Here is a 14728-nt window from a genome sequence, read left to right as displayed (position 1 = left end):
CTTGTTTCAGCAAAATGCAACCCCTTGCTTTTATTCATACCTCTCTCATACATATACACACACACATACACCCCAACACTCTCACAGGCTTATACTCTTTACCAAGCATGCACACAAACTCACATGCACACACACAAGTAACTCTAAGAAGTGAATTTGAATTGGCAGAATTATGTTTGCAGATACATTCTACTTTGCTCAAAATGTGCAGAAACTGCAGGCAGTCAATCTGTGTAATATTTTATAAATTCCTACTTTGGAAATAGAACCAGTCTGATCCAAGATTGGGGTATGACAGGCTCGAACCTCACACCTTTAATGCATTGTCTGAGCTGTCAGCCTTTTCTAAAATAAAACCTTAAGTCATCTCAAGAACATAACTTAAAAGATGTTCTGGGATTTACATATTAATGAACCAAAACCTGCAATCCATTCTCAAAGATGGAAGACTTAACAGCAATCTAGGTTTGTTCAATATATCCTTTCAGTTGCATGACACTGTGAGCTTTTGCTATCAATTCTGTGTCTTTTGATCCGGCTCCACAGCTACGCGGTGAAGGAGCAGCGCTCCAAAAGCTAGTGCTTCCAAATAAACCTGTTGGACTATAACCTGGTGTTGTGTGATTTTTAACTTCATCCAGGCCAGTCCCCCACTGGCTCCTCCACCTCGTTTCCATTGAACACAGCCCACACCTCCCGATGCTGCCAGGAAACTTTACAATGACGATGAAATGATGCACTCTACAATCCTGAAAAACTTACAATTTCGAATGATACTGGCTCCTCATTCACTGCTCCATCTGACAGACAACATTGGAAGCTTAGTGCAGGAGGCTGAAAGAACTGATCAGCTTTAAAACAAAAACCTCTTGGAGCTCAAAGCTTTCAATGAGAGTCTGAGCCAGGGGGTAAATTCAGGTAACCTTTATTGCGACCCAACTTTGTTACATCTTCAGACCCCCTCCTGCAAAAAGGCAGAGAAAAAGGAGCTGCTTTTTAAACAGCTCAAGGTCAAAGTACATACACTCCAACACCCCCCCCACGTTCTTTACTATTGGTTAGCACCCAGTCGTCCCTTTGTAATTGGATCCTTGGTACAGCTGTAACCAGGAGGATGTGTTGCCTCCTCACTCAGCAATTTCAATCCATACTCTGTCTCCAAGTAAGTTTCTCCCCTCTCATTTGCCGAGCGAGGAGGGGTGGGGCAGTGTAGATTCAACCACACTGCTGTAGACCTGGAGTCATGTGTAGGCCAGACCGGGTAAAGGATGCAACTTGGCCATCACAGTTTCAATTCCCCTCCAGGTGAACTCGCTGGTGCCTCCGCAGGCCGGAGGAGCAGGTGGAAGCCTTCTTGCACTGACAGCAGGTGAACGGCCTCTCCCCTGTGTGGACCCGCCGGTGGGTCAGCAGGGTGGAGACCTGGGTAAAGCACTTCCCGCACTCAGGGCAGCTGAAGGGCCTCTCCCCGGTGTGGCTGCGCCGATGAGTCTCCAGGGTAGATGGGAAACAGAAGTTTTTCCCGCAGTCATCACACTTCCATCGTTTCTCCAAAAGGTGGGATTCCTCGGGTTTCTCCATGGCCAACGCTTCAGTTACACACAAACACGCATACAGCCCCACCCTGCCGTCAATTCCTCTTTCCAGGCTGTATAGCGGTTACATGCTCCACACTCAGTGCGCTGCAACAGTAGGGTCTCTCATCCAGTCCCACTGACGCTGAAAACGTACCTAAACAGGAACCAAAAAGCTTTGCTCCTTCTCACAGGCTCATAGTTGAAAATTGTTGCGGTCCGAATGCACTGAGTGACTGTCAGACATTGACTCAAAGTGAGGACTGCAGACGCTGGAGAGTCAGTGTCGAAATGTGTGGCATTGGAAAAATCACAGCAGGTCAGGCAGCATCCGAGGAACGGGAGAGTCAATGTGTCGGGAATAAGGCCTTCATTTGTTGATTTTGAATCTTCTGACTTCAGATTTTCAAATACTCTGCAAAAAGAGATTACAAAAGTCATCACTATCAGTGTAGGGTAGAAATTCAAAACAGGCAATTCTACATTCTGCACAATATTCTTTTGTTGTTCCACAAAATTGAAAGCACCATCCCACTCTCCCTTTCCCTCTGTTCTCACTCTGATCTAACTAATTCTCCTGAAGTTGCTGATTCAGGATCTTACAGGGGCAGAAAAAGCAAAAACATCAAGACTGACATCTCTCTGAATTTTGGATACCTCCACCTGAAAGTTAATATCTTTCACAACACTGGGATCCTGCTGAGAGTGAGCAGGTCTGATTTTGGGAAGCAAAAAAAAAAAGTGTGTCAATTCAGGGTGAACCTGCAATGCAGCTTCTTGAGGAAGGACCAGACACAAAATGGTTAATGACCCCGAGAAGGTGGGAGCAAAATGAGACATCAAGGCATTAACACCAATACACTTCAGTCAAACTCTTCTGCCTCCAGTCAGGGCAAAACATGCTCTGAAAGTCCAGCCTTCACAACCACACTTCTGCTTTCACTGAAGACAATTAGGGTCACACAGCGCAGAAACAGACCCTTTGGTCCAACCTGCCCAAGATGCCCAGATATCCTAAATTAATCTGGTCACATTTGCCATCACTTGGCCCCTATATGGGCCGGGTGCTGACAGCTGGGACTAAATTGGGTTGTCTCTCTTGTCAGCAAGGACAAGTTGGACCGAAGGGTCTGTATCTGTGCTGCACATCTCTATGACACCAGTCGCATTTACCATCACTTGGCCCTGACCCATCTGAACCCTTTGTATTCATACACCTCTCCAGATGCCTTTTAACTGTTGGAATTCTACCAGCCCCACAACTTCCTCTGGCAGCTCATTCCATAAAAGTACCACCCTCTTCATGATAAAGTTGCCCCTGAGGTCTGTTTTACATCCCCCCACTGCCCTCACCCTGAACCTATGACCCTCTCGTTTGGGACTCTCCCATCCCAATGGAAAGACCTCGTCTATTTTCCCTATCCATACCCCTCATGATTTTATAAAAGTCTCAGACTCTGGCGCGATGGGGAAAACAGCTCCACCCCATCCTTCTGTCCCTCCTCACCCGGGTAATTAAGACACATACCTGTGTTTGCAGAGTCTGCTGCCTCCTTGGATTCACTCCAGTTGGCACAAGTGAACAGACTCCCCCCACACACTCCCAGGATGAAGAATTGCTGAGAGGGAGGGAGTTTCATGCAAACTGACAGGGCCACTACCACGTTGTGACGCCTTCAATGGGTCAGGGGTGGGGTAGGGAATGGGAAAAGGGGAGAGAGGAAGGGGTGGGGCGCGGCCGGCCGGCTGGCTAGCCTGCACTGCCCTACACAGTTTGCAGGAATTCCTTCCCTTCACAGAATCCCCACAGTGTGGTAGCAGGCCACTCGGCCCGACGAGTCCACACTGACCCTCCAAAGGGTAACCCACCCACATCCATTCCCCTACACCTGTTGCTCTACTCCCTGACTATCACACCTAACCTGCACATCCCTGGGCACGATGGGTAATTTAGCATAGCAATTTCCCCCCCTAACCTGGACAAAGTTAAAAATCACAACACCACATTATAGTCCAACAGGTTTATTTAGAAGCACTAGTTTTTGGAGCACTGTTCCTTCATCAAGTGATTCTGGAGAATAAAATAATAAGACACAGAATTGAAAGAAAAACATGACAGTGTCCTGTCACTGAAATGATCCATTGAACAAACCTGGATTGTTAAGTCTTTCATCTTTACAAATGGGTTGTAGGTGTCATTAATATGCAAATCCCAGAAATCCCTGGAAAGCACCTTATCAAGCGAACTTAAAGTTTTATAACAAAAAGTGACACTTGAGCTCAGCTCTGAAAATGTGCATTCACTCCCGTGAACACGTGTGTGTGTGTGTGTGTGCATGAGAGATCTTGTATGTGCGCATCTTGTATATCTCTGTCTATTTGAGAACAGGTGCCTTACTTCTGTTGGTGTAAATATTGTTGTAAATCATAGCTGGGTTCTCAGAGTTAGATGTAAGGGAGAGAGAATTCCTCAAGTAGGATAGTATAAGAATCCTGGGAGAGCCCCATTTGTGGTTTACTTTCTCATGAACAAACATTAAACACGAGCACCTCGTCATTTCGAATTTGGTTTCCTTTTTCTTGTAAGATCCCCTGCTGTGATTACACTGTGCCTGGGTGGCTGACAGACTGGGAGATGGTGGGTTGGGGCTTGATTGACTGAATGCTTTATTGTTCCAGAAGGTGAAAAAGGGGACAAAGCTTCAGCAGAAATCCAGCAGAGCTGAGCACAGACCGACATCATACTCCTTGGGGACAGGGAGATCAACAGAGGACAGAGAAACCAGGCCCTAAAACCCGAGCTGACATCAGACTACCATGTGATCAGAGCTTTGATGAGCAGTGCCAACCCTCTACCTTTACCAAGCTTCCCATTAGACAACACCCTCAATATACAGAATCTAATCCTTGCCATCCTAAAGACATGTCTCTGTAAGGAGTCTCAGACCATAATTATTCACTTCAATGTGTGCAGTTAATTCATTCAATTTTGTTACAATGCAGCACACATTCACACTCACCGTTTCAGTTTTTGTGATCTTTAGAATCCAGTTTTGATTGCTGGTACATTTACTCTCCTTGTCCCTTTCTCTAATATTCATTTCCCACATCACCTCACTGCTCACCGGCCTTGATTTGGATTGGCCATGCTAAATTGCCTATAATGATGACGGATGTGCAGGTTAGGTGGGTTAGCCGTGGGAAATGCAGGGTTACAGTTACATAGTGATAGAAGCAGGAGAAGGCCATTTGGCCCATCCAACCTGATCCACCATTCATTAAGATCATGGCTAATCTATTCATCATCTGTGATCCTCCTCCTTGCATTGTCCCAACTACCTTTAAATTCCCCTACCATGCAAAAACCCATCCAACTGTGTCTTGAATATACTTAATGAAGCTGCCTCCACTGCTTCCTGGGGCAGAGAATTCCATAGATTCACTCGACTCCAGGAAAAGCAGTTCTTCCTCATCTCTGTCCTAAATTTACTCCTCCTAATCTTCAGCCTGGTTTCATTCACCAGCAGAAATGACTCAATAGGTAGGGCTTCATCCTCACAGTGCAATGAATTCCCACTTTGCACCAAAACCTCGGATTTACTCACTCACTCAGTTGCTGTCTCACAAATGCAAGATTTCATTGTAACTTCTTCTGCTCCCATTAAGGGCAAACATCTTTGAAAGCTCCTCTTAAACTCCAACCTTCACAATCACACTTCTGCTCTCCCCGAAGATGATTAGAGTCATACAGCACAGAATCAGACCCTTTGTCCATCCACACATCATTCCTGATGAAGTGCTCGGGACCGAAATGTCGACTCTCCTGATCCTCAGATGCTGCCCGATCTACCACCTTTTTCACCGCCACACTTTGATTCTAATCTCCAACATCTGCAGTTCTCACTTTCTCCACATCCCAAAGTATCACCATTTAAACAATACATCTACTTTCTGCTTTTTTTCACAGCAAAGACTATAACTTCACATTGAGATACTGCATTTGCCACGTGTTTGTAAATTGTGGTCTTCTCGACTTCGGGGAGACTGAGCGTAAACTTGGGGAACGGATTGGTGAGCATCACAGCTGGGTCCGAGAAGCTGACCAGACCTCCCAGTCACCATCGATTTTAATTCCCCTTCCCACTCCCTTTCTGACAAGAACATCTAGGCTTCCTCTATTGCCACAACGAACCAAACTGCAAATTAGGGAACAAACCCCATCTTCCGCCCGGGCAGCCTACAGCCTGCAGGACCCAACATCGAGTTCTCCAATTTCAAATAACCTCCCTTTCCATCCCCCAACTCCCTTCTCAGCCCCGTGCCCCTCACTACCACTCCTTCCTGCCACCAACCTGATTTCTTCCACCCAACGATTAATCAGGCCGGACCCTCTCCCTATCTTCAGCTATCCCCACTTTAGCTCCAGCCCAGCACCCATCCCCAGTTCTGAAGAAGGGTTACACCTCTTGATGCTGCCTGATTTGCTGTGTCCTTCCCAGCCTCCTGCCTGTCTATTTTGCCAATTGAGACACAGACCTCGATCACTTTTCCATAGTCCGTCCCCTCCCTGGGTTCAATCCCTTTCCTTTCAGTTGGTGTAAGTCAACAATTGAACTCCGGAAAGAAGTAGAAATGGCAAAGGGGGCGAGAAAAGAGAGTGCCGTACTCACAGATCTGAGACAGAGGAAGGAATTTGCGGTCTGAGTGAAGCTCAATGTTGATTCAGAAAGAGAGGAACAGGAGGAGCAGCTTCAGAAACTCATGGTCCAACTTCCGCATTCAGACAATGGGGTGGCTCTGATTGGCAGGAGGACCAGTTTCGTTCTGGTCCTCCACGGTTCCCTATTGGGCCATCAAAGGAAGGTCGCGCGCCTTTTTTTTGCAGAAAGCAATGAGCATGCCCAGAGTTTTGCTGACACCGGTGGGCATGTGCACTGCGTTGATGACACCGGAAAACATGCGCAGTATGCTCACTAGGGGTGCTGGTGTTTCTTGGAGAAAGTGAGGACTGCAGATGCTGGAGACCAGAGTTGAAAAGTGTGGTGCTGGAAAAAGACAGCAGGTCAGGCAGCATCCGAGGAGCAGGAGAATCGACGTTTCGGGCATAAAATTCCTGAAGAAGGGCTTATGCGCGAAACGTCGATTCTCCTGCTCCTCGGATGCTGCCTGGCCTGCTGTGTTTTTCCAGCACCACACTTTTCAATGCTGGTGTTTCTGTCAGATGTTAAGAGTCCAAATGCCAATAGGAAAAAAAGCCACAATTTGTTTTTCCCTGTGATTCGACATTGTATTACTTTTGCATTCTGTCTGGCTGCTCAACTTTTGGATGTCTTTTCCCCAGCTTTTCTCCGAGTCCAGAACTGGAGGGCATGGGTTTAGGGTGAGAGGGGAAAGATTTCTGAGGGGCAACGTTTTTGCACAGACGCTGGTGCGTGTCAGCCAGAGGAAGTGGTGGAGGCTAGTACGATGATAATATTTAAAATGCATCTGGATGGGGATATGAATAGGACAGATTCAGAGGGATAAGGGGCCAAATACTGGCAAATGGGTCACCAGATTAATTTAGGATATCTGGTCGGCACAGACCGAAGGGTATGTTTCTGTGCTCTGTGATGCTATTTCTAGATAGTTGGAACCAACTTCACAAGACTAGGACTAGGCCATTCACCCCTTACATTCAAGATCAGAGTGGTGTTGGAAATGACAGCAGGTCAGGCAGCATCCAAGGAGCAGGAACATTGACGTTTCAGACAAAAGTCTCGAATGCTGCCTGACCAGCTGTGCTTTTCCAGCACCACTCTAATCTTGACTCTAATCTCCTGCATCTGCAGTGCTCACTTTCGCCCATTCACCCCTTCCAGCCTGTGCTGAGCGGTGGCCTGACTGCGTTTATTTCAGCGAAAGAATCAGATAGATTTCAGCAGCTCTTTTAAAAAACTTGAAAGCGCTTTTCTGGCTTTAACGATGTTTCTGACGATATTATTTTAGGTATTCTCAATTTAGAAGATCAGCCATTTCTCACCCCTCCCGACTCCCAGGTAGAGTCATCACCATCCATTATCTCCCTCTCTCTCTCTGTCCTTTGAAGGGTTTGATACAGCGGTCAAAGATGGTTCAAGGCTCGAGAAAGGACGGTGTGGTGGGGGCTGGGGAGAAAAGAGACAGACTGGATGGGGGACAGAGAGAGAGAGAAAATGGACGAGGGGGCAGAGTGTGGGGGTAGAGAGAGACTAGGGGGTACAGAGAGAGAGAGAATGAATGGGGTTGATAGAGAAATTGGGCGGGGGAGAGAGTGGGCGTGGCGGAGAAGTGGGAGATGGCACAGGGCAGGGTGATACTAGGCACACAGATACACAAGATGGTCACTGAGCCATCAGTTGGCCAACTTGACACACAAGATGGCCGCTGGATCACAATATGGAGAGAAACAGCAGAGCAGATACAGACATTGCCTGGGGCCACCAGAATGTTAGCACAATGGACTCACAACCCAGGTGACTAGTTTAAGGCGGGTGGGGGAAGAGAATATTCATGAGTAATGAACACTGCCCGCCGAAGTGTCTGGGTCCAGCCAACACCTCTTATAGAAGTGCCAACAGCATGATACAGACTCAATACCAAATGCTAATAGCCAGGGCTGCAGGAATCCTCCTTCTCAGGGAGAGCAATTAGCGCCCATTACAACAACAATGGATTTCCATGCAGACATTGAAATGGACAATGTCTGCACTGAAACTGACAACGACTGTGTGGAAATTAACAAAGGTTGTGTTGGAACTGACAATGATTGTATCAACTATCAACGATTCTGCAAGGATTACCATAAACAAATCATGTTACAAAGACAATAATCTCATCCCTGACCGATTGTATCACAAAATGTATAAAAGTTTCTTGACGTGTGCTTCGGGTCGAGAGAGGTCTCGCAGCTGACACTGTGCTGTTGGTGTCTTTCTCTCCCCGGAGCCCCGGTATTTCCTTGTGCAATAAACTGTCATTGAACCCCAATTCTGACTCCGAGCGTGGTGTATTTCAGGGGAGAGAGAATGGGGCGGGTGGCAGATGGTGGGGGGAGGGGAGAGAGAGAGAATATGGATGGTGGGGGCTGGAAGAATGGACATGGGACAGAAGGTGGGATGAGAGAGAATAGATGGGTGTAGAAGGTGGGGAGACGGACTGGACAGGGCCTGAGGAATGAAACGACAGGGGTACAGAGGGTGGCGTGAGAGAGAATGGACAGGGTATTTTGAGTATAGAGGGAGAATGGGCAAGAACCTGGGGATGGAGAGAGAATGGACAAGGGGCGCTGTGGTTGGCGGTGGAATGGACAGTGGGAGCTGTGGGTGGTGGGAGGAAAGGACGGGGGTGCTGTGAGTGGTGAGGGAGAATGGATAGGGGGAGCTGGAGTGCCGGGGTAGAAATGGACAGGGAGCGCTGGAGTGGCGGAGGCTAATGGACAGGGGGCGCTGTGTGTGGCCAAGATCAAAAAGGTTGACAGTCAACACTTATCAGATGGTTTCCCGAACAGAAAACCTTGCACTGGACAATCCCAGAAGAGGGGTGTTTCATCTGTATTCCTTCAATTAGTTTTGAAATAATGTTGTGTATCTGAATTGTTCAGGGATACCTGGGACAGAGAGAGATGGCTTTGGTTGTTGGAGGTCAGTCATCTCAGTTCCAGGACGTCTCTGCAGGAATTCATAGGGTCGTGTCTTCTTAGGCTCAACCATCTTCATCAGTGACCTTCCTCCATCATAAGGTCAGAGGTGGTGATATTCGCCAATAATTGGACAATGTTCGGCACGATTCACAACTCCTCACAAACTGAAGCAGTTCAGTTTGAAATGCAACAAGATCTTAACAATATCCAATGGGCTCAGGAGTGGCAAGTAACATATATGCCATGCCAATGACAAACAATGACTCATCCCCAAAAGAGATAATCTGACCACTGCCCCGTGATATTCAACAGTGTTACTGTCACTAAACACCCCACTATCAACATCCTTGGGGTTTACCATTGACCAGAAACTCAACTAGACTAATCACAGACACAATGGCAACAAGAGCAGGCAACAGGTCAGGCATACTGTGACTCCCCAAACCCTGTCCATCTTCTACAAGGCACAAGTCAGCAGTGTAATGGAATACTCTCCCACCAGCTTGGATGGGTGCAGCTTCAACAGCATGCAAAAAGCTTGATACCATCCAGGACAAAGTCGCCTGCTTGATTGGCACCATCTCCACATACATCCATTCCCTCTGCCCCACTGTTCAGAAGCAGGAATGTGTATGATCTACAAGACACAACACAGAAATTCTCCAAATATCCTTAGATAATACCTTCCAAACCAACAACCACTTCCATCTACAAGGACCAGGGCAACAGATTCTTGGGAACACAACCTCTTGCAAGTACCCCTCCAATCCACTCACCATCTTGACTTGGAAACACATTGCTGTTCCTTCAGTGTTGCTGGGTCTAAATCCTGGAATTCTCTCCCTCAGGACATTGTGGGTCACCGTACAGCGTGTGGACTACAGAAGGTCACCACCACCTTCTCAAGGGGAACTAAATGCTGGCCAACCAGCGATGCCCATGTAACACGAATAACTTTTAATAAATGATTGAAACGGAGGGTTGGAACCTGCAAACTAAACAAAATCAACGTTCAGGTGGAACAGACGTCGGGCTTTGATTCGGTCCTTATTTGAGGGCAGATAAAGAGTGATATACTGACACTGAACAGGAAATAGAGAGTTAAACCCCTGTAGTGTTTCACTCAGTCTATCAATTGAAAATCGATCAAAGATTAGCTCTTCGCGTGTTCGTCATTAACACATGAAAAAGGACGGTTAAGCGGGCATATGGGTCTCCTGAGTTCATCTCTGTAATGGCTGATGTAGTACCCACAATCCCATGCGGTCCAGACACCGCTCTATTGGCCGTGAGCAGTGTTCATAGTGCGCATGTGTGAGATCGACATGGGACCCCGCCCCTCGTCGTTCTGATGGACGGGGAGACCAATCTTTGGGAAACCCTCTCGGACCGGAAGGGGCCTGGTCCTCCTGCCAATCAGAACCTCCGCCACTGTCTGAATGCGGAAGGTCGACCATGAGCTTCTGAAGTTGCTGTTGCTCCTCTCTCTCTGAATGAAGATTGAGCTTCAGTCCAGACTGTAACTTCCTTCCTCTGTTTAACATCTGGGAGGACCGCACTCTCTTTTCTCGCCCTCTTTCCCATTTCTTTTCTCATCCTTGGGTTCAGCTGTTGGTTTGTAGGAGCTGAGGGGAAAAAGAAAGTCAATCGAGGTGAAGGGACAGACTCTGGAAAAGGTTGGTCTAGATCTGTGCCTGTTAATGTTTGACAGGCTTTGTTTCCTGAACTTGATACATTTACTTGTCTGGCAAAGAAGGATGGTGTCTTGATCCATGTTGGGGATGGAAGTGGATTATGCTGTGGGTGACTTGCTCGTAGTAGTCCAATAAGCATTAGATAAGTAATCATGACACACAAACCTTGGGTTATTGACTGTTTATTCGGAGCTCACGGGGAGAGCCAAGTCGACCTCATGGTCACAAGTCACTCTGACGAGAAACAGAGTTGTCTGATTATATAGGTTACAATCATTTAACAATTAGCAAACTGTTAATTGCAGGAATTTGAGCAAACTGAGGCACTTTACCCAGCAACACAGTGTCTGGATAGTGTTGGTTAGTAGCTGATAAGTATACAATAGGTCCTTGCAAAGAGAGGATACTCCCATGCAAGGAAAGAATTTGTTTATCAGGTAACAGTACAGCTGCAAGGCCGAGTGTCCCTGTTGAGTCTGGGAATTAAGGGTAGTTGGGACAATGCAGGGAAGAGGAGCTCAGACAGTGGATAGATCAGCCCTGATCGTAATGAATGGTGGAGCAGGCTGGATGGGTCAAATGGCCTACTCCTGCTTCTATTACTATGAAACTATAACCCTGCATTGCCCATGGCTAACCCACCTAACCTGCACATCCCTGGGCACTGTGGGAAATTTAGCATGGCCAATCCAAATCAAGGCCAGTGAGCAGTGTAGTGATGTGGAAAATGAACATCAGAGAACAATAGAAAGGGACAAGGAGAGTAAATATACCAGCAATCAAAACTGGATTCTAAACATCACAAAAATTGAAATGATACATGGTGAATCTGAATGTTTGCCACATTGTAACAAAAGTAAATGAATTAACTGCACTCATTGAAATGAATAATTATGGTCTGAGACTCCTTACAGAGACATGGCTTCAGGATGGCAAGAATTGGATCCTGAATATTGAGGGGGGAGTCAGATGGGAAGCGAGGTCAGGCAGAGGGTTGGCATTGCTAATCAAAGCACTGATCACAGGGTAGTCTGGTGTCAGCTCGGATTTCAGGGCCTGATTTCTCTGTCCTCTGATCTCCCTGTTCCCACAGAGTAAGATGTCGGTCTATCCTCACCTTTGCTGGACTTCTGCTGAAGCTTTCACGCCTCTTTTACAGCTTCCAGAACAAGAAAACATTCAGTCAATCGAAAGCCAACCTACAATCTCAGCCTGTCACCATTCCAGATACAGAGTGTAGTCACAGCAGGGAATCAAACAAGAAAAATGAAACAAAATCAGAAATAAATAAATGCCTAATGTTTGTCCATTCGGAAGTAAACCAGAAATAGGGCTGTCCCAGGATTCTGAGAGTGCCCTACTTGAGGAATTCTCTCTCCCTTCGATGTAACTATTAGTACTGTTGGAGCAAAGTAACTCGTGTGTCAAATCGTTTAAAGTAAAGTAGTCAGGAGAGGAGACCTTGAGCAATCAACTAGCTTTATTCGTTGCCATTGGGGAATACCTCTGAGTTGAAAATAAAGTCTGATATATTCCAATAAAATACAGAATGTTACAAGTTTTATGTAAAACACAAGCCCCACTCTCCATTAATTATGCAACTGAGGGGCAGTCGTAAGGTTCACATACATTGTCCAGACCTACATTTCTTCATGTCTACAAAACTGAATGTTATCTTATACTGCAGGTTCAGCTAGGCTCTAATTACCGATAAGGGACAGAGAGAACCAATCCCCATCATTCTATGAAGCAGCACAGTCTAATGGCCTGAGGAGCAGAGACAGCCTGCAGCTGCAAGGTCAGGCTATCAAAACAGAATTCCTTAGCCAGGGCTCAGACAGCATTCTGTTAACAGGCTACATTTTACTGCAAACATTGCTTTGTGACAATATGGCTTCCATGCAGTTTTGTGTCAGGGGTAGCTAGCTTTTCTGTTTTTATATTTAAAATGCACCTGATTCCCACCAGTAACTGCAACAGGTACAAGTACAGCACATGCAATATTCCTCATTGCAGCTTCAAGCCGGTTTTGCATCCTCTGTTCTTCCTTCACTTTGGCTCCAGCACATTCAGCTTCCTTCCCTCATTCCCAGCCCCCCACCCTAATGTTCCAAGCTGACCCGCAAAAGTTCGGTTTGTCCCTCCATTCTTTCCCAGTTGTCTTTTGTGGGTTTTGAAAACTTTCCCAATCCTCTGATTATAGGAGTTGAATTTATGTTGTAGCTGCACCAGACATTGGTTAGGCCACTTTTGGGATGTTGTGTGCAGTTCTGGTATCTCTGCTAGAGGAAGGATGTTGTGAAACTTGAAAGAGTTCGGAAACGGTTGACAAGGATGTTGTCAGAGTTTGAGCTGAACAGGCTGGAGCTGTTTTCTCTCGAGCACCAGAGGCTGAGGGGTGACCCTACAAACATTTATAAAATCAGGAGGGGCATGGAGAGGGTAAATAGACAAGATCTTTTCCCTAGATGGGTCGTAGTGTCAGGGTGAGGGTGAGATTTAAAAGGGGCAACTCCTCCATTCAGAGGGTGGTGCGTGCAAGGAATGAGCTGCCAGAGGAAGTGGTGGCGGCTGGTACAATTACAGCATTTAAAAGGTACCCAGCTGGTGTAATGGAAAATTAACATTTATTGTGAAATCTATAAAAGCATAGGGTAACAAAGAAGTCAGGGCCTGACTTTGCAGACAGGCAGAAAAAAAATGTCAAGTTAAACCGACCTAACAGCAGACTTACAAGGCCAGTAAACTACCATATCAAGAGTCAAGGAATGAGAAAAACAACTCCATACATGAAAAGGACCTCCAATGTTCCAGGCTCCTGGTCTTGAGCTGTTGATAAGGTGAAGTGAATCCAGCCAGGACTGACACAGTTAAGGAGAGTGTTGTAGAGCAAAGAGACCTTGGACTGCAGGTTCATAGTTCCTTGAAATTGGAGTCGCAGGTAGGCAGGATAGTGAAGAAGGCGTTTGGTATGCTGGCCTTTATTGGTCAGAGCAGAGAGTACAGGAGTTGGGAGGTTAAGTTGTGGATGTGCAGGGCATTGGTCAGGCCACTTTTGGGAATACTGTGTTCAGTTCTGGTCTCCCTGCTGTAGGAAACACGTGTGATACTTTGAAAGATTGACAAGGCTGTTGCCAGATTTTGAGGGTTTGAGCTACATGGAGAGGCTGAATAGGCTGGGCATATTTACCCTGGAGCATCGGAGGCTGCATGGTGATTTTATAGACGTTTGTGAGGGGCATGGATAGGGTGAGTACTTAAAGTCGTTTCCCCAGGGTAGGGGAGTCCAAAACTAGAGGGCATCCATTTGAGGTGAGAGGGGAATGATTTGAAAGGGACCTGAGGGGCAACCTTTTCACACAGAGGGTGGTGCATGTATAGACCAAACTACCAGAGGAAGTGGTGGAGACTGGTAGAATTACAACTTTTAAAAGGCATCGAGATGTTAGTCTGTTCTCAGCTCTGCTGGATTTCTATAAATTCGGTGTCTTTTGATCTTATTCTCCACAACCACCTGGTGAAGGATCAGCGCTCCAAAAGCGAGTGCTTCCAAATAACCCGTTGAACACCCACTCGGTGTTGTGTGATTTTTAAGTATGTCCAGGTATGGTTGGATTGACTGTGCTCAATTACATAGTGCCCAGGGATGTGCAGGTTAGGTGCATTAATCAGGGGATAAATGTTGAGCAATAGGGGTAAGGGAATGAGTGTGGGTGGGTTACCTTTGGAGGGTCAATGTGGAGTCTTTGTGCCAAGTGGCCTGCTCCCACACTCTGGGGATTCTCACAATCTCATTTTTT

The 14728-nt window shown here is 46.6% G+C and overlaps 2 protein-coding genes and 1 long non-coding RNA gene across 4 annotated transcripts in view; 1 reads left to right on the top strand and 2 right to left on the bottom strand.

Moving 5' to 3' along the window:
- Positions 1-14728, top strand: part of LOC140460878 (uncharacterized) — a 108165-nt gene that overhangs the window by 55771 nt on the left and 37666 nt on the right. The window lies entirely within an intron of this gene.
- The window catches only part of LOC140460883 (uncharacterized), a 76045-nt gene that overhangs the window by 39957 nt on the left and 21360 nt on the right, over positions 1-14728 (bottom strand). The gene's annotated exons all lie outside the window — the stretch shown is intronic.
- LOC140460896 (uncharacterized) lies at positions 883-6303 on the bottom strand. Its single transcript, XR_011954381.1, has 3 exons — positions 6245-6303; positions 4595-4732; positions 883-1989 (listed from the first exon to the last, which is right to left on the bottom strand). It is a non-coding gene; the product is annotated as an uncharacterized lncRNA (long non-coding RNA).

This window comes from Chiloscyllium punctatum, chromosome 36 (genome assembly GCF_047496795.1).
Source record: "Chiloscyllium punctatum isolate Juve2018m chromosome 36, sChiPun1.3, whole genome shotgun sequence".
NCBI classification, from domain to species: Eukaryota; Metazoa; Chordata; class Chondrichthyes; order Orectolobiformes; family Hemiscylliidae; genus Chiloscyllium; species Chiloscyllium punctatum.
Note: the sequence above shows the minus strand (reverse complement) of the source record. Positions and strands in the feature narration are given on the sequence as shown.